We start from the raw sequence: 21,266 nt of genomic DNA, 5'->3' as shown, positions 1-21,266 counted from the left end.
GAAATAAAGCAGGGTTTTACAACTCTGCTGAAGTGTTCTCTTCCAAGTGCTTAGTACAGTGCTCTCCACACAGTTAGTGCTCAGTACGTACCTTTGATTGATTGGTACCAGATTGGATTTTTTTTACAGTATCTGTTAAGAACTTACAGTGTGTCAGGGGTAGATTCAAGATAATCATGTTGGACAGTCCATGTCTCACATGGGGTTCACAATCTTCATTCCCATTATACAGATGAGGTAACTGAGGCAAGGAGAAGTTACTTGTCATGCTCAAGATCACACGGCAGACAAGTAGCAGAGCCAGGATTAGGACCCAGGTCCTTATGACTCCCTGGCCCGTCCTCTATCCACTGCTTCTTGTTCAGCCCATTCTATGCAGCCACATTTGAGGATGCAACCAAGAGACTGTAGGTTGGTCTTTGGGTAAAAGGTTTAGGAAAATCATAGCATCAAAGGAAAAATGCAAACAGTGCCACAGACTTCAATTAGGAAACACAGCAGTGCTGCAAAAGGCAGACTTTATGTATACACGATGCTGAAGGGAGTGCCACTCAAACACTGATCTTGGCAATCACATCCGATCGCACGGATGAAAACCTCAGCATAAGTAGTCTTCTTGGAAACCAGAGGATGGATATAGAAAGGGTGGGGGTTGTAAGCTCAGCTCAAATCACAAGCTGGAACCATCTTATAATGTGACTGGCATCAACAGAATTGGGATTGATCGAAATAACATGCAGTGAAGATTTAATTGTAGGATTTAAATAATATTGGATTTTAGAAAGCCCTCCCTCAGGGTAATTCTACAATATCCTGGGAATCTTGGGCACAGCCACCTTCAAGCCAGACAGGTTAGAACATTCAGGCCCTAAATCCAATGAACCGGGTGCAATCGACCCCATCTCTTCTTTGTTCTATTCAGCGGAAACATAACTTCTCAAATAGCCACTATCTAAAAACAGCAGCTGTCACTGGCAGCTTCAAAGGGCTAGTTGTTTCTTTCGTTCAAACACTGGCTTTTGAAGAGGTTAAACATCTCTCTTGAAACTCAGGACGTGTCCTAGGTGTTTGATATTTAGGAGAAACAAAACAGCATTGTGTCATGCTTAACAAGGACAGACGCAACACCCTCAGAAGGTCTGTCGACCACTGTGTCGCTTGGTTCAGCTCCCCAGGGGAAGACTGGGACCAGAAGACATCCCCCATTTGGTCCTGATGGCAAGAGCAGTGGGGAGAACTCCTGGGAGTTGGCAGGCACCCAGGGCCAAGCAGAGGTGGCAGGAAGAGGTATGTCACAGCAGCAGGTAGGATACAGGACTCACAGCCACTGTTTCCATAAAGTTTCCAGTGTGGTTTCCTGTTTCCGTTGCCCTGTCCGTCTGCCTGCTTCCCCTGCTAGGACATCTCCTTTCTTTTTCTCCCTTTTCCTCCCTATCTGCTCCTCTTCCTCCCTTCTGCTAATTCTTTGGCTAATGGTTCTGTCCTCTGGAGACCCTACATCCGTGGACGTTAGAACATCAGGTCCCTTTAGTTTTTCCCCTTGACGTCCCCAGGTTAGAAGCCAGTGCACAAAGCAAATCTCTCACTTTCAGTCTGGGAGATTGAAAACATTTTGGTGACACGGGGTCCAAAGAGTAAGGAAACGTGGGTTCTAAACCCAGATCTACACCTGGCTCAGTGGAAATGTTTGTTCATGATCAATCAATCCAGCCAATTTATTGAGTGCTTATTGCGTTTAGGGCCCTGTACAGAGCACTTGGGAGATTATAATCCAACAGTATAACAGACACATTCCCCGCCCAACAAGAGCTTACAGTCTAGATGAGCAGACAGAATAAATAAATTACAAAAATATACATAAGTCCTGTGGGGGTGGGAGGAGGGGTTGGTGAATATAGGGACCAAGCCAGGATGATATAGGACAGAGCAGGAAAAGAGGGAATGAGGGCTTAGTCAAGGAAGGCCTCTTGGAGGAGTTGTGACTTCAATAAGGCTTTAAAGCGGGGAGAATAACTGTCTGTCAGATATGAAATAGGAGGGCATTCCAGGCCAGGGGCAGAATGCAGGCAAGAGGTCAGCGGTGAGATAGACAAGATCAAGGTACAATCAATAGGTTGGCATTACAAGAGCAAAGTGCGAGGGCTGAGGTGTAGTAGGAGAGCATCAGGATGAGGAAGGAGGGGGCAAGGGATTTGAGTGATGGTAAGGAGTTTCTGTTTGATGTGGAGGTGGATGGACAATCACTGAAAGTTGTTGAGGACTGGAGAAACATAAACTGAACATTTTTGTAGAAAAATGATTCAGGCAGCAGAGTGATGTATGGAATGGAGTGGGGAGAGTCAGAAGGTTGGGACGTCAACAAGGAGGCTGACATAGTAATCAAGGTGGGAAAGGATAAGTGCTTGGTTTAACATGGTCGCAGTTTGGATGGAGAGGCAAGGATGGATTTTAGCAATGTTGTGAAGCCTGAACCGACAGAATTCAGTGATAGATTGAATATGTGGGGTGAATGAGAAAGATGAGTCCAGGATAACATCAAGTTTATGGGCTTGTGAGACAGAAAGGATGATGGGGCTGTCTAAAGTGATGGGAAAGTCATGGGGAGGGCAGGGTTTGGGTAAGAAGATACGGAGTTCTGTTTTGTACATGTTAAGTTTGAGGTGATGGCAAGACATGCCAGTAGAGATGTCTTGAAGGCAGGAGGAAATAAGAGACTGCAGAGAGGGAGAGAGATCAGGGCTGAAGGTGTAGATTTGGGAATCATCCACATAGAGGTGGCAGTTGAAGCCATGGGAACGAATGATTTCTCCAAGGGAGTGGGTGTAGATGGAAAATTAGAGGGGCACCCAGAACTGACCCTTGAGGGAAACCCATAATTTAGGGGTGAGAGGTATAGGAGGAGTCCGTGAAAGATACTGTGAGAGGACAGTGTCAATAAAGCTGAGGTTGGATAACGTTTCCAAAAGGAGTTGGTGGTCGACAGTGTTAAACGTGGCTGAGAGGTTGAGGAGGACTAGGAGGGAGGAAAGACCGTTGGATTTAGCAAGAAGGAGATCATTTGTGACCTTTGAGAGGGAGGTTTCCATGGAGTGAAAGAGATGGAAGCCAGATTGGAGGCGGACAAGGAGAGAATTGGAGGAGAGAAACTTCAGACAGTGGGTGTAGACAACTCACTTAAGGAGTTTGGAAAGGAACGTTAGGACAGAGAGGGGGTGATAACTGGAGGGAGCCGCAGGGTCGAGAGAGAGGTTTTTTTGGGGTTTTTTTTAGGATAGGGCACCTATGAGCATGTTTGAAAGCAGTGGGGAAGAAGCCATTGGAGAGGAAATGGTTGAAAATGGCAGTCAGGAAGGAAGAAAGGAGGGGAGCAAGTGTTTCGATTTTTGAAACCGTATTTCCTGATATTCCCACAGTTTCATTTTTCAATCCAGCACAGAGGAGATCTGCAACTAATTCTTTATGTCGCGATTGACAGGGAGCCCCTGAAAGGTGCCTGTTGGAGTCTGTGTATCCATGATGTGGCCTCCTCATCCAGTGCCTCTTGTTTGGCCTAGAAGCTCCCTCGATTGATAGCTCATTCCGCTGCCAACCTGCCTCCTCGGGGCACAAACACGGATCGGACGTCTAGCGACATCACACAGTCGAGCTCCCCTTCCGTTTCCGAAGGTTGCACGGTACCCTTGGCCAGTCAGAGACCACCTCTAACCAATTGGAGACTGTTCCCGATCGGTTGAAGATGGCCTCTGATTGGTCGGGAATGGCTTCTCGTCTGTCGGAGTCTCTTCCACCCCCGAGCGCTATCCGTTTGGGCAGAGGAGGGTATTCCGGGCTCAGGGACCCAGGAGCTGGGATCCCGCAATTCCACTCACCAGTCAGGCTGACATCTTCATTTCCAGCAAGACAAAGGGATTGGGGAATTCTACAAAGGATCCTTTGTTTACATAGTTTTCTCCCCACAAATTCAGATCTCAAAATGGAGAGTTCCAGTCAAAATATCTTTTCCAAAGTATTTCTCTCCCTTACAGATACCACCACTATGACCCTGTGAACAAATCACCTATTTCTCTATGCTTCCATCTTCCAATCTGTAAAACTGAGATGGCAATTCTTGCCCTTCCCCCACACCTCTTGTCTTATTCATTCGTATTTGAGCGCTTACTATGTGCAGAGCACTGCACTAAGCACTTGGAATGTACAATTTGGCAATAGAGACAATCCCTGTCCAACAACGGGCTCACGCTGTTCAGTCATTTCCAACCCATGGACGCCATGGACACATCTCTCTCAGAACACCCCACCTCCAACTGCCGTAGTTAGGTGGTGTATCCATAGAGTTTTCTTGGTCAAAATACGGAAGTGGTTTACCCTTGCCTCCTTAATAATAATAATGTCGGTATTTGTTAAGTGCTTACTATGTGCAGAGCACTGTTCTAAGCGCTGGGGGAGATACAGGATAATCAGGTAGTCCCACGTGAGGCTCACAGTTAATCCCCATTTTACAGATGAGGTAACTGAGGCACAGAGAAGTGAAGTGACTTGCCCACAGTCACACAGCTGTCAAGTGGCAGATCCGGGAGTCGAACTCATGACCTCTGACTCCGAAGCCCAGGCTCTTTCCACTGAGCCACGCTGCTTCCCCAGCCACGCTGCTTCCGTGCAGTAAACTTGAATCTCCTCCCCCCACCCCTCTCTCCCCAGGAATTTGAGCATTTTAAGCAATGAGAAATAGGTGGCACATAAATCGAATGCATCATCACCGTGCATTCACTCTGGGCATGCCAGTGTGTCAATATGACCAAAATCTTCTCTTAGACTTCAGCCTGGATACCTGACAGATACTGATTTTTTGTGAAGCAAGTAATGAGCCCTGTTGGCATATGGGGACATCTTCTTTTGGGAATACATACAACTCGCACCTAGAAAAAAATATTTTTCTTCTCTTGGCCTAAGGAGGAGCACAAGTGTAGAGAGTGCAGAACATTTCTAACCTCCTCCATAGCTACAACCTCTTCAAATTAGGTTAGGAAAGTTAAGAGAAAAATCAATCATCCAAGACCCAGGAAATTGAATAGCAAATCCAAGGCCAACTCACTGCCTATTCCTCTTTGACCAACTTCAACTGAATTTGGCAAATAATTTTCCTTTTGAGAAGGGTGGAAGCTTTTTTTTTATGGCATTTGTTAAATGCTTACTCTGTGCCGGGCACTGCCTTAAGCACTGGGGTAGATACAATCTAGTCAGGACACAGTCTCTGCCCCACATGGGACTCACAGTCTTAATCGCCATTTCACAGATGAGGCAGCTGAGGCCCAGAGAAGTGAAGTGACTTACAATAATAATAATTATCGTATTGGTTAAGTGCTTACTATGTACCAAGCACTGTTCTAAGAGCTGGGGTAGATACAAGGTAACCAGGTTGTCCCACGTGGGGCTCACACTCTTAATCCCCATTGTACAAGTGAGGTAACTGAGGCATAGAGAAGTTAAGTGGCTTGGCTAAGGTCACACAGCAGACAAGTGGTGGAGCCAGAATTAGAATCCAGTACCTTCTGACTTCCAGCCCCATGCTCTACTAGACCATGCTGTTCAGTAGTCCTGATTTCAGCATGAACTGGTGAAGGATTTAGCATGGAACACTTCCTGCCCCTCTAAAGATGGGAAGCAGCATGGCCTAGTGGAAAGAACATGGGCCTGGGAGCCAGAAGGAACTTGGCCTCAGTTCCCTCATCGGTCAAATAGGGATTAATACCGTGAGCCCCACGAAGGGCATGGACTGGGTCCAACCTGATTATCTCGTAGCTATCCTATCTACCTTAGAACATAGTAAGCGCTTAACAAACACCATTAACAACATCAACAGTTAAGCTATTTCTAACAAGACACTCATGACGCAGGACAGCAAACTTGGAGTTGATGATGTAGACTATTGAAGCAGCGGCCAAAAAGGCCCACAGAAATCAGGGCATCAACAGGATGGAGAAAGCAGATCTAATATTACAGCTTTTCCCTCACAGAAGATATAATAATTATATTTATTAAGCTCTTACTACACGCTTAGCCCTGGAGAAGACATAAGATGACTGGATTGGATACAGTCCCCATCCCACATAGTGCTCACGGTCTAAGAGGTAGGGAGAGTGGGTATCTTATTCCCATTTTTTAGATGAGGAAACAAGCATGGAGAGGTTAAATGACCTGCGCGGCAGGCCGGGGGCGAGAACTGGCCCTACAACTTGGGTCGCCTGACTCCCAGCCCCGTCCACTAAACCGCCCTCCCTCCGGGAAGTAGTAGTCAACCTATGAAAGCCTTCATGACCGAGGCACCGTCAACAGAGTTACCTCCCAACTGAAGTCGTCGACTACATCTTAGAAAGGACAGCCCTGAGGGAGGAAAGGCAAAGAGAGAAAAAGCAACCAAAATGATCACAGGGGTGGAGCAGCTTCCCCATGAAAGCAGACGGCAAGTATATTTTTTTAAGGGTATTTGTTGAGCACTTACTATGTGCCAGGTACCGTTCTAAGCCCTGGAGGAGATACAAAGTAATCGGGTGGGGCACATTCCCGCTCTCACTGAGGGCTCACCGTCTTGATGCCTTTCTACAGACGAGGGCCCTGAAGCACGGTGAAGTGAAGTGACTTGCCCAAGGTCACACAACAGACAAGTGGCAGAGCCGGGATTAGAACCTAGGTCCTTCTGACTCTCAGGCCCATCCTCTAGCCACTAGGGCATGCTGCTTCTCAAGTATTAGATCTCCAGCAGTCACGAAGCCAACAGTCACTAAGTGAAGAAGCGTGGCCTAGGGGAAAGAGGATGAGCTTGGGAGACAGAGACCTGGATTCTATTCCCACCTCCACCTCTTGTCTGACATGCGACCTTGGGCAAATGACTTACGTTCTCCTGTGCCTCATTTTCCTCATCTGTAAAATGGGGATTCGTCACTTGTTCTCCTTTCAGACTGTAAACTCGTTGTGGGCAGGAAATGTGTCTATTATATTGTTATATTGTACTCCACCAAGTGCTTTATTCAGTGCTCTGCAAACAATAAGTGCTCAGTAATAATAATAATGCTGGTATTTGTAAAGTGTTTTCTATGTGCAGAGCACTGGTCTAAGCGCTGGGGTAGATACAGGGTGATCACGTGGTCCCGCGTGAGGCTCACAGTTAATCCCCATTTTACAGATGAGGTAACTGAGGCACAGAGAAGTTAAGTGATTGCCCACAGTCACACAGCTGTCAAGTGGCAGAGCCGGCATTCGAACCCATGACCTCTGACTCCCAAGCCCCGGCTCTTTCCACTGAGCCACGCTGCTTCTCAATAAATATGATTGACTGCTGTTTAGACTGTGAGCCCCACGAAGGACGTAACAATAAATAATTATTATTATGGTATTTGTTAAGTGCTCACTATGTGCCTGGTAATGTTGGTATTTGTTAAGCGCTTACTATGTGCAGAGCACTGTTCTAAGCGCTGGGGTAGATACAAGGTCATCAGATTGTCCCACGTGAGGCTCACAATCAATTCCCATTTTACAGATGAGGTAACTGAGGCACAGAGAAGTGAAGTGACTTGCCCACAGTCACACAGCTGACAAGTGGCAGAGCCGGCCTGGTACCGTACTAAGCGCTGATGACTAAGACCTGATGATCTTCTACCTACCCCAGCCCTTAGTACATTGCTTAGCACAATGTAAGCGCTGAACAGTTACCACCATTATGATGATGATGATTGCAAAGGGTTTGGAGAGGAGGCGGGTAGAAGAGCAGTTCATGAATCCCTCGGAATCAGCACTTGGCTGCATGTGCTTCTCAGAGCAAGCGGCGTGTAAAGGGAACTCATTTCCTCAGAGTCGTATCAGCAGCACACACCAAGAGATTCAAGGAGAGTTTAGACAAAAGTATGACGGGATATTAGAGGAAACATCAGAGGGCCTCAGTCAGTCAGTAGTATATATCTAAAACGGAGTACAAAATAGTAGACATGGACCCTGTCTCCAAACAGCTTATTTATTCAATCGTATATATTGAGCGCTTACTGTGTGCAGAATATTGTACTAAGCGCTCCGATCTAAGAAGGGAGACAGACACTAGAAGAAATTACAGATAGGGAGATGTGATTAGATGTCGAGGAGGACAATCACCTCACTGTGCCTTCAGCATCCTTCAGTGCCACTGTCAGAAGCAGAATCCCGGGGTGATGAATGGATGGACATCAGCCTGACCCAATACCGAGTTTTTTATGATTTTTAGACCCATTGAGGAGTGCTAGAAAGGAGTTTGGAGAATTCTCGGGAGCAGAAAAATATAAGCACTCTTTCTACTTTCCAAAAATATTTTTTTTTCTTTTTCATTGGCTTTTCTCCAGACCATCTTGCCTGTCATTGTAAATGACGAGAAAACGGTGGTTGGCCCCTGACCATTCCCAACCTTCTAACTGGCATCTGGCTGAGAGGAATACCTGAGCTCCCAGTGATCAAAGCAATCAATCTCCCTGCATTTTATGTGGTTCCTCCACTTACTGGACCCAAAAAAGGATTTTGGCATCTTTTCAGTCTCTTTTAGGCTTTCCATCCTACCGACCTTTAGTTTTCTTAGTTCAACACAAATACATTATGTAACTCGGGATGGGAGAGTCATAAAAAAATATTCCCTTGCCTAATATCATTCTGTTATTATTTTGACATCTGTGTAGGCTGTGGAATGATTCCTTTAATGCTGTGTGAGACATATTTTTATCCTCTGCTGTAGCATACAGCATATGCAAATCTTTCTGAAACCTATTATAGAAGGTTGTACTTATAACCCTATCTAGCTACACGAGAAGGCAAGTCCATAAATGGGTAACCCTGACGTTTGGTGGGACTTACTGGAGATCAGCTCAGTTGCAACAGGGTTAAAATGGTTCCTGACACCCCTACCCAGCAATTCATTTTCTTTTCCAAAGAAAAGAGAGGTAAATTTGGGGCTTAATTGCTCCCCCCCCCCCCATATTTTCATTGCACAAACTATACCCCAGCAAAAGGAATTTGAAAGGAAGCAATTAACTCACAGAGCTACATCGCTGCTTCATCTCAGCCAGTCTTTCAGAGTAGAGTACAGAGAAATAGTAGAAGAAAATCAGGGAAGCAGCATGGCCTAGTGGAAAGAGCATGGGCCTAAGAGTCAAAAGACCTGGGTTCTAATCCTGACACCTCCACATTCCTTCTGGATGACCTTGGGCAATTCCCTTAACTACTCTGTGCCTCAGTTCCCTCATCTGCAAAATCGGGATTCAGTACCTGGTCTCTCATCCCGTGAGCCCCGTGTGGGTCCTGATTATCTAGAATCTATCCCAGCACTTAGTACAATGCTTGGCACATAGTAAGAGCTTCATACCACAATCATTATTATTTATTATTTTTATAACATCCCTACCTTTTACATAAGAAAGGTAAATACACCCAAAAGACATAAAACCATCACTACTCTCATCCAATAATAACCAAGTCACAAGTTAAAGGATAAAGAATACTAGGTGACTTTCAGTGGTGTGGGCAACCCATGAAACTATGTTTGAGATATAGTAAGATCACATCTCCTCAAAGAGGCCATCTTGGATTAAGCCCTCTTTTCCCCCCCTCCCTCTCCCATCTTCATCCTCTATGCACTTACATCAGTATGGGCTCTTTGGGCACTTGAATCACCCCTCCATACAGCACCTACAGCATCCAAATATCCGTAATTTGTTTATATTTAATGTCTGTCTCCCGCTCTACACTGTGCTTATTGTGAGCTGGGAGCATGTCTTCCTATTCTGCTATATTATACTCTCCCAAACGCTTAGTATAATGCTCTGCATCCAATAAGCACTCAATAAATATGACTGAATGATTGAGCGCTTACTCTATGCAGAGCACTGTACTAAGGGCTTGGAAAGTACAATTCAGCAACAGATAGAGACAATCCCTACCCAACAGTGGGCTCACAGTCTAGAAGGGGGAGACAGACAACAAAACAAACCAGGCAGAGGGGCATCAAAAGCATCAAAATAAATAGAATTATAGATATATACACACCATTAATAAAATAGAATAATGAATATGTACAAATATACACAAGTGATGTGGGGCGGGCAAGGGGGTAGAGCAGAGGGAGGGAGAAGGGGGAATGGGGAAGGGGGAGGAGCAGAGGAAAAGGGGGGCTCAGTCTGGAAAGGCCTCCTGGAGAAGGTGAGCTCTCAGTAGGGCTTTGAAGGGGGGGAAGAGTTAGTTTGGCAGATGTGAGGAAGGAGGGAATTCCAGGCCAGAGGTAGGAGGTGGACCAGGGGTCGACGGCGGGACAGGCGACAACGAGGCACAGTGAGGAGGCTAGCGGCAGAGGAGCGGAGTGTACGGGGTGGGCTGTAGAAGGAGAGAAGGGAGATGAGGCAGGAGGGGGCAAGGTGATGGAGAGTTTTGAAGCCAAGAGTGAGGAGTTTTTGCTTCATGCAAAGGTTGTTAGGCAACCACTGGAGGTTTTTGAGGAGGGGAGTGACATGTCCAGAGCGTTTCTGTAGAAAGATAATCTGGGCAGCAGAGTGAAGGTTGTTAGACTGAAGCGGGGCGAGACAGGAGAATGGGAGATCAGAAAGGAGGCCGATGCAATAATCCAGTTGGGATATTACGAGAGATTGTACCAGCAAGGTAGCAGTTTGGATGGAGAGGAAAGGGCGGATATTGGCGATGTTGTGAAGGTGAGACCGGCAGGTTTGGGTGACGGATTGGATGTGTGGGGTGAATGAGAGAGCCGAGTCGAGGACGACACCAAGGTTGCGGCCTTGTGAAATGGGAAGGATGGTAGTGCTGTCCACAGTGGTGGGAAAGTCAGGGAGAGGACAGGGTTTGGGAGGGAAGATAAGAAGCTCAGTCTTAGCTTGATTCAAGTGACATGCTAAATCCAACAACACCAGTTTAAGGCAAGTAAAATTGGGCCTGGAGTGAGGGTTTGCTACTGTTTATGAGGATGCTCCTGATGCCAACTCCTTCATTACAGCACGTGAGCTGCCTCTTTGCAAATACCCAGGTGGTAATTCATACACCTAAGGAACACTTCTAATATCCTGGAAGTTCCTTGAGGGCAGGGAACATGCCCGTTAATTCGACTGTTCTTCCCCAAGTACTCAGCACAATGCTCTGCACACAGTAGATCTCAATAACTACTAGAGAAGCAGCGTGGCTCAGTGGAAAGAGCTCGGGTTTGGGAGTCAGAGGTCATGGGTTCTAATCTCGGCTCCGCCGTTTGCCAGCTGTGTGAGACTTTGGGCAGGTCACTCAACTTCTCTGTGCCTCAGTTACCTCATCTGTAAAATGGGGTTAAAATCTATGAGCCCCACATGGGACAACCTGATCACCTTGTATACCCCCAGCTCTTAGAACAGTGTTTTGCACACAGTAAGCGCTTAAGTACCACCATTTTTATTTATTTATTTATTGTCAGTTTACCTGGAGGTGGGTGCTTCCGGAGTCAGGAGCAATAGCTACTGTTGTCTCTGATGGGTTAATTCAAAGTTCAGACTTAGATTCAATTACAGAATTACTTGAGAAGCAGCATGGCTTAGTGGAAGAAGCACGGGCTTGAGAGTTAGAGGACATGGGTACTAATCCCGGCTCTGCCACTTGTATGCTGTGTGACCTTGGGCTTAACTTCTCTGTGCCTCCGTTCCTTCATCTGTAAAACAGGGATTAAAACTGTGAGCCCCATGTGAGACAGGGAGAGTGTCCAACCTGATTTGCTTTTATCTACCCCAGCGCTTAGAACAGAGCCTGGCACATAGTAAGGGCTTAACGAATACCGTCATTATTATTAGAATATAAGCTCATTGTGGGCAGGAACGTCTCTGTTATATTGTTATATTGTAGTCTCCCAAGTGTTTAGTACATGCTCTGCACTCAGTAGGCAGTCAATAAATATGACTGACTGAGAAGCCTGAAATGAACCAATGGTAAAAAGTGGCCTCTGGGCATTTGGATTAATCAAACAATTGTATTTACTAAGTGCATACTGTGTGCAGAACACTGTAATAAGTGCTTACCAATATTGTTTTTGTTGTTTGCTGGTTTTATGATATTTGTCAATAACAATTATGGTTCCTTAGCGCTTACCATATGCCAAACACTGTACTCAGTGCTGGGGTTGATACAAGTTAGGTTGGACACAGTTCCTGTCCCACACAGGGCTCACATTCTTAATCCCCATTCTACAGAAAGGTAACTGAGGCCCAGAGAAGTGAAGTTACTTGCCCAAGGTCACACAGCGGACATCTATCGGACCCCAGATTGGAACCCATGACCTTCCAGCTACCAGGCCTGTGCTCTTCCCACTAAGCCACGCTACTGCTCCGGTTAAGCACTTCATTCATTCATTCGTATTTATTAAGTGCTTACTGTGCAGAGCACTATTACTAGGTACCCAGCACTGCTAAAGCACTGGGGTAGATACAAGCTAATCAGACTATGTTCCACACATGGGGCTCACAGTCTTAATCCCCTTTTTAAAGATGCGGGACCTGAAGGTCAGAGAAGTTGAGTGAGTTGCCCAGGGTCACAGGGCTGATAAGTGGCAGAGACAGGATTAAAACCCAGGTGATTCTGATTTCCGGGTTCGCGCTCTATCAATCCACCAGGCCACACTGGTTCGCTACTGAACCAACTGAGCCATCTATTTCACTCTTCCTCACACCTTCGATATTTTGCTGAATTATCGTACTATTCCAAATGCCCCTTGGAATGAGCTTGGTGGGAAGGTAGTATTTCTTTTCGAAAGGCTATTATTTCCTTCAACTGCAACTCTTCTGGAGTTCACTAAAATCATATCCCCTTAAGAGCCCTTCCCTGACCATCCCCTCATTTCCCTCCCAATATCCCTCCCGTCTTCTTTGCCTCTGCACTTAGGTCTGTACCCCGTAAGCCCTTTGATACTCACCTCGCACCCCAGCCCTCCAGTACTTATTTCCAGATCCTCATACTCTGTTGCTTCCCCTATCTGTAGTTTAATGTCTCTCTCCCCCTCTAGAATGTAAGCTCCCTCGGGGCAGGGAGCAAATCTATCAACGCAGTTGTACTGAACTCTAAGTGTTTAGTACGGTGCTCTGCACACAGTAAGTGTGTAATAAATACCACTGGTTGATTGCAACCCTAGGGTCATAGTCCACTCTTTTGAAATGGCAACCGAATCTGTAACTGAATGGAAAGAACCAAACCTTAGCCCCTTGAACATTCTCTTCAGCACCTTTAGCATTTAGTTTGAGGACTGGAGCTACATCTCTTACTTCTGAGGACATGGATGGAGAAGCACATGCAGACAGGGCCTTTCTTGCATCTTTCCAAAATCCATTGGCACTGAGCATCCTGCTCTTTGGCATTACTTTGACTGTGAGCCCCGTGTGGGACAGCGACTGTGACCGACCTAATTACCTTGTATCTACCCCTGTACTTAGAACGGTGCCTGGCACCAAGTAAGCACTTGACCGATACCATTAAAATAAAACTAATGAAAAAAATAATATTTGTGGCATTAAAGTGAAGAACTATGGAGACAAAGGCTTGGAAATCTGCCTAACATGCTTGGCTCTTTTTCAGTTCATTACTTCCAAATGAATTTACACTGTGGGCCCCATGTGAGATGGCGACTGGGTCAAACTTAATTGTCTTGTAGCTACTCCAGCGCTTAGTACAGTGCTTGGCACACAGTCAGCATTTGAATACCATCATTATTATCATTACTGAACTTTAGTATTTTAAAAGTATCTTGATTAATGAACGACACCACTGGCATTCAGCTTTTCCTAATACATTCCCTCTTCTGGCCATCACCTGAGATTGGACTGCTCAGATTGATTAATCGATTGCCACTAGCTCTGCAACAGCCTCTACCACCACCTGAAGGGACGGAGGCGGCAGGGGGATGGGGAGATAGGAGAGAGATAGGAGAGAGGGAGCACGCACACGTCCACACCCACAAGAGGCTGCCATATTTAAGTGTTTCCAATGATTTTTGCCTGTCCAAAATTGAATGGAGAGGAAAAGGCAGATTTGAGGAATGCTGTGGAGGAATACGCAAGAGGTTCAAACTGCTACCATGTAATCCAAGGATTTATCCTATGCCGCCCTGATTACTTTATCAACCTCTACGTTGACCTCCCTGTCTCTCCCTACTTCAGTCCATACTTCACTCTGCTGCCTAGATCGCTTTTCTATAAAAGCATTCAGTCCATATTTCCCCACTCTTCAAGAACCTCTAGTGGTTGCCCATCCACCTCCACAAACAGAAACACTTTACCATCAGCTTTAAATAATTCAATCCCCTTGTCCCCTCCTACCTCATCTTGCCACTCTCCTACTGTAACCCACCCCACACACTTTGCTCCCGTAATGCCAATCTACTCAAATATCCCTCGATCTCATCTATCTCACTCCTGACCTGTCACCCACATCCTGCCTCTGGTCTGAAAAGTCCTCTCTCTTCATATCCGACAGAAAAGTACTCTTCCCAGCCTCAGAGCTTTATTGTACGCACATTGAAAGAAGTCTCCCCTGACTAAGCTCTCGTTTCCTCTTTTCCCACTCTCTCTACATCACCCTGATCTGCTCCCTTTATTCAGCCCTCCCTCAGCCCCACAGCACTTACGTTGTTGCTGTTGTTTTTCTTATGCTGTCAAGTCGTTTCCGATCCAATAGCGACTCCATGGACACATCTCTCCCAGAACGCCCCACTTCCATCTGCAATCATTCTGGTAATTTATCCGGAATGATCATTTATCTGGTAATTTATCCAAAAAAACGGAAGCAGTTTACCATTGCCTCCTCCCGTGCAGTGAACCTGAGTCTCCAACCTCAAATATCTCCCGTGCCATCGTTGCCTAGCACAGGTGAGTTTTGACTTGAAGCAGATTGCCTTCCACTCGCTAGCCACTGCCCAAGCTACGAATGAAATGGATATACCTCTGCTTGACTCTCCCTCCCGGAGTCAAGCTGCTAGAGTACTGGAAACTCTCCAGGTGCGACCCTGAGAGGAAACTCCCATTTAGGATGGGATATTATTTTCTGAGTGGCCGGAATACTGTAGGACTCCTGAGGGACACTGAACCAGATTGGGCTTATCCTGAAAACGTCAACACCCCTCCAAATAACAAGATATTTGGAGAAACGGTGTGGGTTAGTGAATAAAGCACAGGATTGGGGATCAGAGGGTTAAAAAACTAGCTTTGCCACTCATCTGATCTGTGATCTTGGGTAAATCACTTATCTTTTCTGGGACTCAGTGTAAAATGAGGATTAAATATCTGCTCTGCTACCAACTTAGTCTGCGAGTCCCATGTGGCTCAGGGATTTGGGTCTGATCTGATTGCATTCTATGTACCCCAGCGCTTAGCACAGAGATTAACATATTTTCTGTAATTTTTGAAATAATTTTGTATTTACAAATTACCCGTTTCTTGTCATTTCCATCAGATATCCTTCTTCGGGTAGGGCTCCATGTCCTCTCTCTGTACCAGGTGGCTGCTTCCCATCCCTTTTCTTTAACCTAGTCCTGGAATGACGCTGGGATATTTCTTATACTTTGAATGCCTCGTGGTGTTTCCTTGATCAAGCCCAACATCATTAAGTTCATCTCCACTTAAATAGTTTTAAATAATGAATGGCTCCTAGATTTTAATTATTCATCCAAAACATATACAAAATAACATGTGAGCTTAATGTAATTTGAGAAAATGAGCATTACAAGCCTAAGTGCCACTCTTTAGCTGTATGTCACTCATAGTGGTCATGGAATCAGACATTTCTATCATAGTGACCTGCCGGTAAATGTCAACTTTCCTATGGGTGTCCACCTTTGGTTGGCTGGCTTGGAAAATGTGAAGATATCCTGTTGGCCTTTTCTCATTTACATTCGGCTCTCCGTCCTCCTCTTGAGTATAATCAATCAATAGTATTTACTGAGTATTTGTGTTGTCTTGAGAGCTTGGGAGAGCACAGCACCATAGAGTTGGTAGACATGATCCGGGTCCACCGGGAGCTTATATTCTAGAAGGGAAGATGGACATTAAAATACAATAGATGGGGATATAATATGAGGATATGGGTATAAGTGCCGTGGGGCTGAGGGTGGTGTGAAAATCAATAACATCTCTGCCTCTCTAGGGAAAAACAAAAAAGGGTCACATTGGAACTCAGCATTTCCCTATAGAAGGACAGAGTTGAGCTTTCTCAGTGGGTCAGGCAGGATTTACATCAAACTTAGCATTGCTTGACCGTGGTTTGTCTATAGTTGCTAAATCAATAAATAAATTATATTTTTGAGTGCCTTCTGTACTATCATATTTATTGAGCACTTTCAGAGTGGGGAGCACTGTACTAAATGCTTGGGAGAGTGCAATATAATAGAGTTGGTAGACATGTTCCCTGTCCACAAACGTTAGTATAAATAAATTACAGATACGGACATAAGTCTATGGGCTGAGGAAGGGGTGAATAAAGGGTGCAAATCCAAGCACAACGGTACGGCAAAAGGGAGTAGGAGGAGAGAAAATGAGGTTTTTATCACGGAAGGCCTTTTGGAGGAGATGTGCTTTTAATAAGGTTTTGTAGGTGGGGAGAGTGATGGTCTGTCAGTTATGAACAGGGAGAGCATTCCAGGCCAGAGGAGGATGTGGGCGAGAGGTCAGCAGTAAGATAGATGAAATCTGTACTAAGTACTTCCTGTACTAAGCGCTTGGGAGACTGCAGTACAAAAGAGTACAAACAGATGATCCCTGTCCACAAGGAGTCTAGAGACAAGAGGGAAAGACAGACATTAAAATAAAATAGAGATAGATGCCTACTTAAGTGCTGTGGGGCTGAGGGAGGGGTGAATATCAAAAGTGCTGAATCCAACTGTTTTAGTAGCTCAGGGCTCCACAAGTAATTCATCTGAGATAAACGTATGTTGGGGTGGGGAGGGAATTAAAGTTGGAAACAATCTTTAGTTCACAGTAATCCCAATTCCTTCTCTGTTCCAAATAATGTATCTCAATCTTTCATTTAGTGGCGGGCAATCTTGAATACCACAGAGTCCCCAGATGGTGGGCGGGCAGGATGCTGTTTTGATGGCTTTAGGTATTTACTGAAGTATTGCAACTCAGAGATAACCTCCATCTCATCCCTTCTGAATTCAATAAGGCTGTCATAGGTGTTGTTTTGAAGCTGACAACAAATGGGGATAGCTAGGCATCAAGCTCACCCTAATCATCTATTTGTACTAGGTGGTCTGTTGGAAAAAACAGGCTACTGGGAGTCAAAAGACGGGTTATTCATTCATTCATGAGTATTTATTGAGCGCTTAAGGACTGTACTAAGCAGTAGGGAGACTACAGTACAATACTAGACACATTTTTGCCCACAACAAGCTTTGTCCTGGCCCTGCAAGGACTTAACCTCTCTGACCCTCAATTTCCTCATCTGCAAAATGGAAATAAGATAGTTTATGAGTCCTGTGTGAGACAGGGATTGTGTCTGATATCACTTTGTATTTTCCCCAGCAGTTGGTTAAGAGGAAGCACTGAATAAAATCCACAATAACAAAAGAAGTTCATAGTTATAGGACCCAGTGCAGATTGAGTCTACCCTTTTCTTGCTCATGGAGGGGGCCTATCAACTCTGTCGTACTGCACTCTCCCATTCACTTAGTGCTTAATAAACACCACTGATTGATTAAAGGTCTCTTTCGGTAACACGTAACTGCAGCCTTGTAAATAAGTACATAAAATCCCATCTTATCCTTCCTACCGAGCTCCCAGTTAAAATTTTCCTCCACTTTGAAAATGACACTGCCAGAGAGACTGCATCCCTGTGTGTGATTATTATATTATAGACAGTAAGCACATTGTGGCCAGGGAATGTGTCTGCTTATTGTTGTATTGTTCTCTCCCCAGTGCTTGGTACAGTGCTCTGCACACAGTAAGCGCCCAGTAAATACAATTGAATGAACGAATATTATGGCATTTAGTGCTTACTGTGAGCTAAGGATTTCGGTAGATACAAAGTATGATATTGGGCACAGTCCCTTTACCAGTAGAGGCTCACAATCTATCTTAGTCCCATTTTACAATTGAGGAAATGGAGGCACAGACAGGTTAAGTGACTTGCCCAAGGTCATTCATCAGGCCAGTGGTGGAGATAAGACTATTATTATTATTGTTGTTACGGTATTTGTTGAGCTCTTATGTGTTCTAATTGCTGGGGTAGATACAAGTAAATCAGGTTGGACAGTCCCTTCCCCACAAGGACCTCACAGTCTAAGTAGAAGGGAGAACAGGTATTTAATCCCCATTTTGCAGTTGGAAAAACTGAGGCACAGAAAAATAACTTGTCCATGGTCACACAACAAGCAACTAGCAGAACCAAGATTAGAACCCAGGTCCTTTGACTCCCGGGCCCATGCTCTTCCACTAGGCCACACTGTCTCTTTTGAGAGACAATCTCTTGCACATTTAGCTCTTAAAACTAAGTAGGGCATCATTTTTTGGCTCTGTACCATTCAGGTGAGCATTGGTTTCAGTACTAGTTATGTGAAAGAAAACAGCCTTCTTGTCTACTTGCCCAATATAAATTGGCAATGTCATGATTACAAAAAAGGACACTTTGTACATTTCATTTTGCAAATGTACCCTTTTTCATCTTTCATCATAATGATTATCCAACAACGTTGATTGACCCCAAGAACCATGAGGCACTAGAGTGTAGGGACTGGCATGGCGGCATATCTATGCATGGATAAAAGGGTGAAGGCACACATTTACAGAGACAAGTCGGCGCTCGAAGGAGACGGGGTTTAAGGGAGCTTCTTGAACCAGAAATGTGAGCAGTAAAGGCTGGCCCGAGTCAACCGCCTCATTCCCTTATTTCTTTGCTTAGATATTTTTCCCTTCTAACAGAAATATCAGCCACCATGGCAGAGCCAGAAAACAAAGACACTAAATATTGAAATGAGTAATAAGAACAAATAAGACCTTCTAGTGCTGTCATCCAGCTGCCTCACGTGGGTTGGCTGAAGTGTGAGCAGGAACGGGGCTGGGGGGGAGGGAGGGAGGGGGTGTGTGTGTGTGTGGTGACAGAATATCTATCAGACTCCCCCCTCAGAACAGGAACATCCTTCAGATCTGTACACTGCAACCCAGTTGGCAAAAACAGACAAACCAAGGGGTAGGAAGCAACAAAGAGAAGATGGGGAAGAGAGGAAGGGAGTGAGGAGAAGAATGGAGAAGGATGGGGAAAAGGGAGGGGAAAAGGGAAGAGAAGGGTGGAAGAAAAGAGGGAAAAGGGATGAGGAAAGAGGACAGTGGGAAAGAAGAGACAAAGGTAAGGGGCAGAAGGGAAAGTGAAACGATAGAAGAAAAGACAAGAAGAGGGGAAAAGGGGGGAAATGAGTGACAAGAGAATGGGGTGAGAAGAGAGTAAAGATTCCCCCCTTTTCTGTGCTCTCCTTTCCCCTTTCCCCTATCCCTTGCCCCTTGCTCACCTGCAGCCCAGAAGGCCCACAAGTACATCATTGGAAAAATGGGGTGGAGAGGTGGCTCTGCAGGTGCCACCTCCACTGCTGATTGACCAGGAAGGCCTAGGCAATGTGACCCAACCATCCCCTATCCCCCTGGGAAACGGAACTGGCAGTTTTCCACCACTGTCTCGGCAAATGCAGTCCCCCTGATGGGTACCAACGCAGGCACTAGTAAGTACTCACTAACATGATCGATTGATTGGCCGTTTGATTGGGAGAAGCAGAAACCTCCTCTTCTGCAATGGACAAACCACTGGCCAGGAGGCAGAAGTTTCCTCTGCTGCTATCATATGGAGCTTTGTTCAACTGAAGATAATAATAATAAGATGATGGTGGTATTCGTTAGGTGCCAAGCACGGGTACTAAGAGCTACGATAGATACAAGACTGTCAGGATGGAGACAGTCCCTATCCCACATGGAGCTCAAAGTTTTAAGAGGAGGGAGAAGTTAGAAGCGTTGGTGCAAAGCACCGTTATTTTCAGAAGACATGAGGTTCACTTATTCACCACCCCATAAACTATACATCTCTCTAGCAAAGGGGACAAATGAGAAGATACCCAGGCACTTACTCTGTGAGAAAGAAGATAAAATCGTTGGCATTATATTAATAACAACAATGGAATTTGTTAAGCACATACTATATGTTGAGCACTGTTCTATGCCCTGGGGTAGATACAAGTTTATCAGGTCAGACACAGTTCCTGTCCCACATTGGGCTCACAGTCTAAATAGGAGGGACAACAGATATTAAACCCCCATTTTACAAGTGAGGAAATAGGCACAGAGACGTTGTGACTTGTCCATGGTTATACAGCAGGCAAGTGGCAGATCTAGATCCTCTGACTCCCAGGCCCAGTCTCTTTCCACTAGGCCATGCTACTTCTCAATTATATTAAACCCCTAAGATTCTGAATGGTTATTCATTCATTCGATAGTATTTATTGAGCACTTACTGTGTGCAGAGCACTGTACTAAGTGCTTGGAATGTACAATTCGGCAACAGACGGAGACAATCCCTGCCCAGTGACGGGCTCACAGTCTGAACGGGAATATTTGTAGGCTTTCAAATCAGTTATGTTCACATACAAGATTAGTCCTCAGGGATTCAAGCCCTTTTGAAACTTTGAGTACAGCATAGATCTAGCTTTAAATAACCTTGATTTGATCTAAATGACTTTCCATTTAAGTGGCTTTCCAGTTATTGAGTAGGAGTGACATTTTGGCCCCTCCTCCAGAGTCTCTCCACCAGTCAGTTAAGGGCATCCTGCTTGTGTCCTTGTTCTCCCCCAAGGCCCCATCCCCTCCCCTGGCTTGGGAAAGCAGGTGGCGAGAGGTAGAGAATTCAGTTCCTTGGACCAGGAATTACTACCTAAGACTATGAACCTAGACTACGAACAAACGAAATGCGCAAAACAGAAGCTTCGTCCTTCCAACATGACCTTTCGGGGCTTACCTTGGCTCAGGCGGGATGGAATGTCAGATGTTTAATTCTTAATGACCTGATTGTCACCACTTTGCCACCGCTCGACTGAATGAAGCCCTGACTTTCCGGAAAGCTGCCAAGCTTAGAGAATAACACACGGAGATAAATGATTCTATAAGTAACTAGCAGCTTAAAAAAAAATCTGTATTTTATTTAACATGCTTAAGCCCTTGCTGTCATTGGAAAAGAACAGCATATGGCTAAAGAACTTTAACTTAATCCAGGAAACAAAGAAG

The 21,266-nt window shown here is 45.3% G+C and overlaps 1 protein-coding gene and 1 non-coding gene across 2 annotated transcripts in view; both read right to left on the bottom strand.

Moving 5' to 3' along the window:
• The window catches only part of SHISA9 (shisa family member 9), a 261,288-nt gene that overhangs the window by 151,841 nt on the left and 88,181 nt on the right, over positions 1 to 21,266 (bottom strand). The gene's annotated exons all lie outside the window — the stretch shown is intronic.
• MIR1332 (microRNA mir-1332) lies at positions 3,678 to 3,756 on the bottom strand. The gene has a single exon (NR_034634.1). It is a non-coding gene; the product is annotated as a microRNA mir-1332 (primary transcript).

This window comes from Ornithorhynchus anatinus, chromosome 2 (assembly GCF_004115215.2).
Source record: "Ornithorhynchus anatinus isolate Pmale09 chromosome 2, mOrnAna1.pri.v4, whole genome shotgun sequence".
Lineage (NCBI taxonomy): Eukaryota > Metazoa > Chordata > Mammalia > Monotremata > Ornithorhynchidae > Ornithorhynchus > Ornithorhynchus anatinus.
The sequence above is the reverse complement of the archived record's forward strand: the minus strand, read 5'-3'. Positions and strand labels throughout refer to the sequence as shown.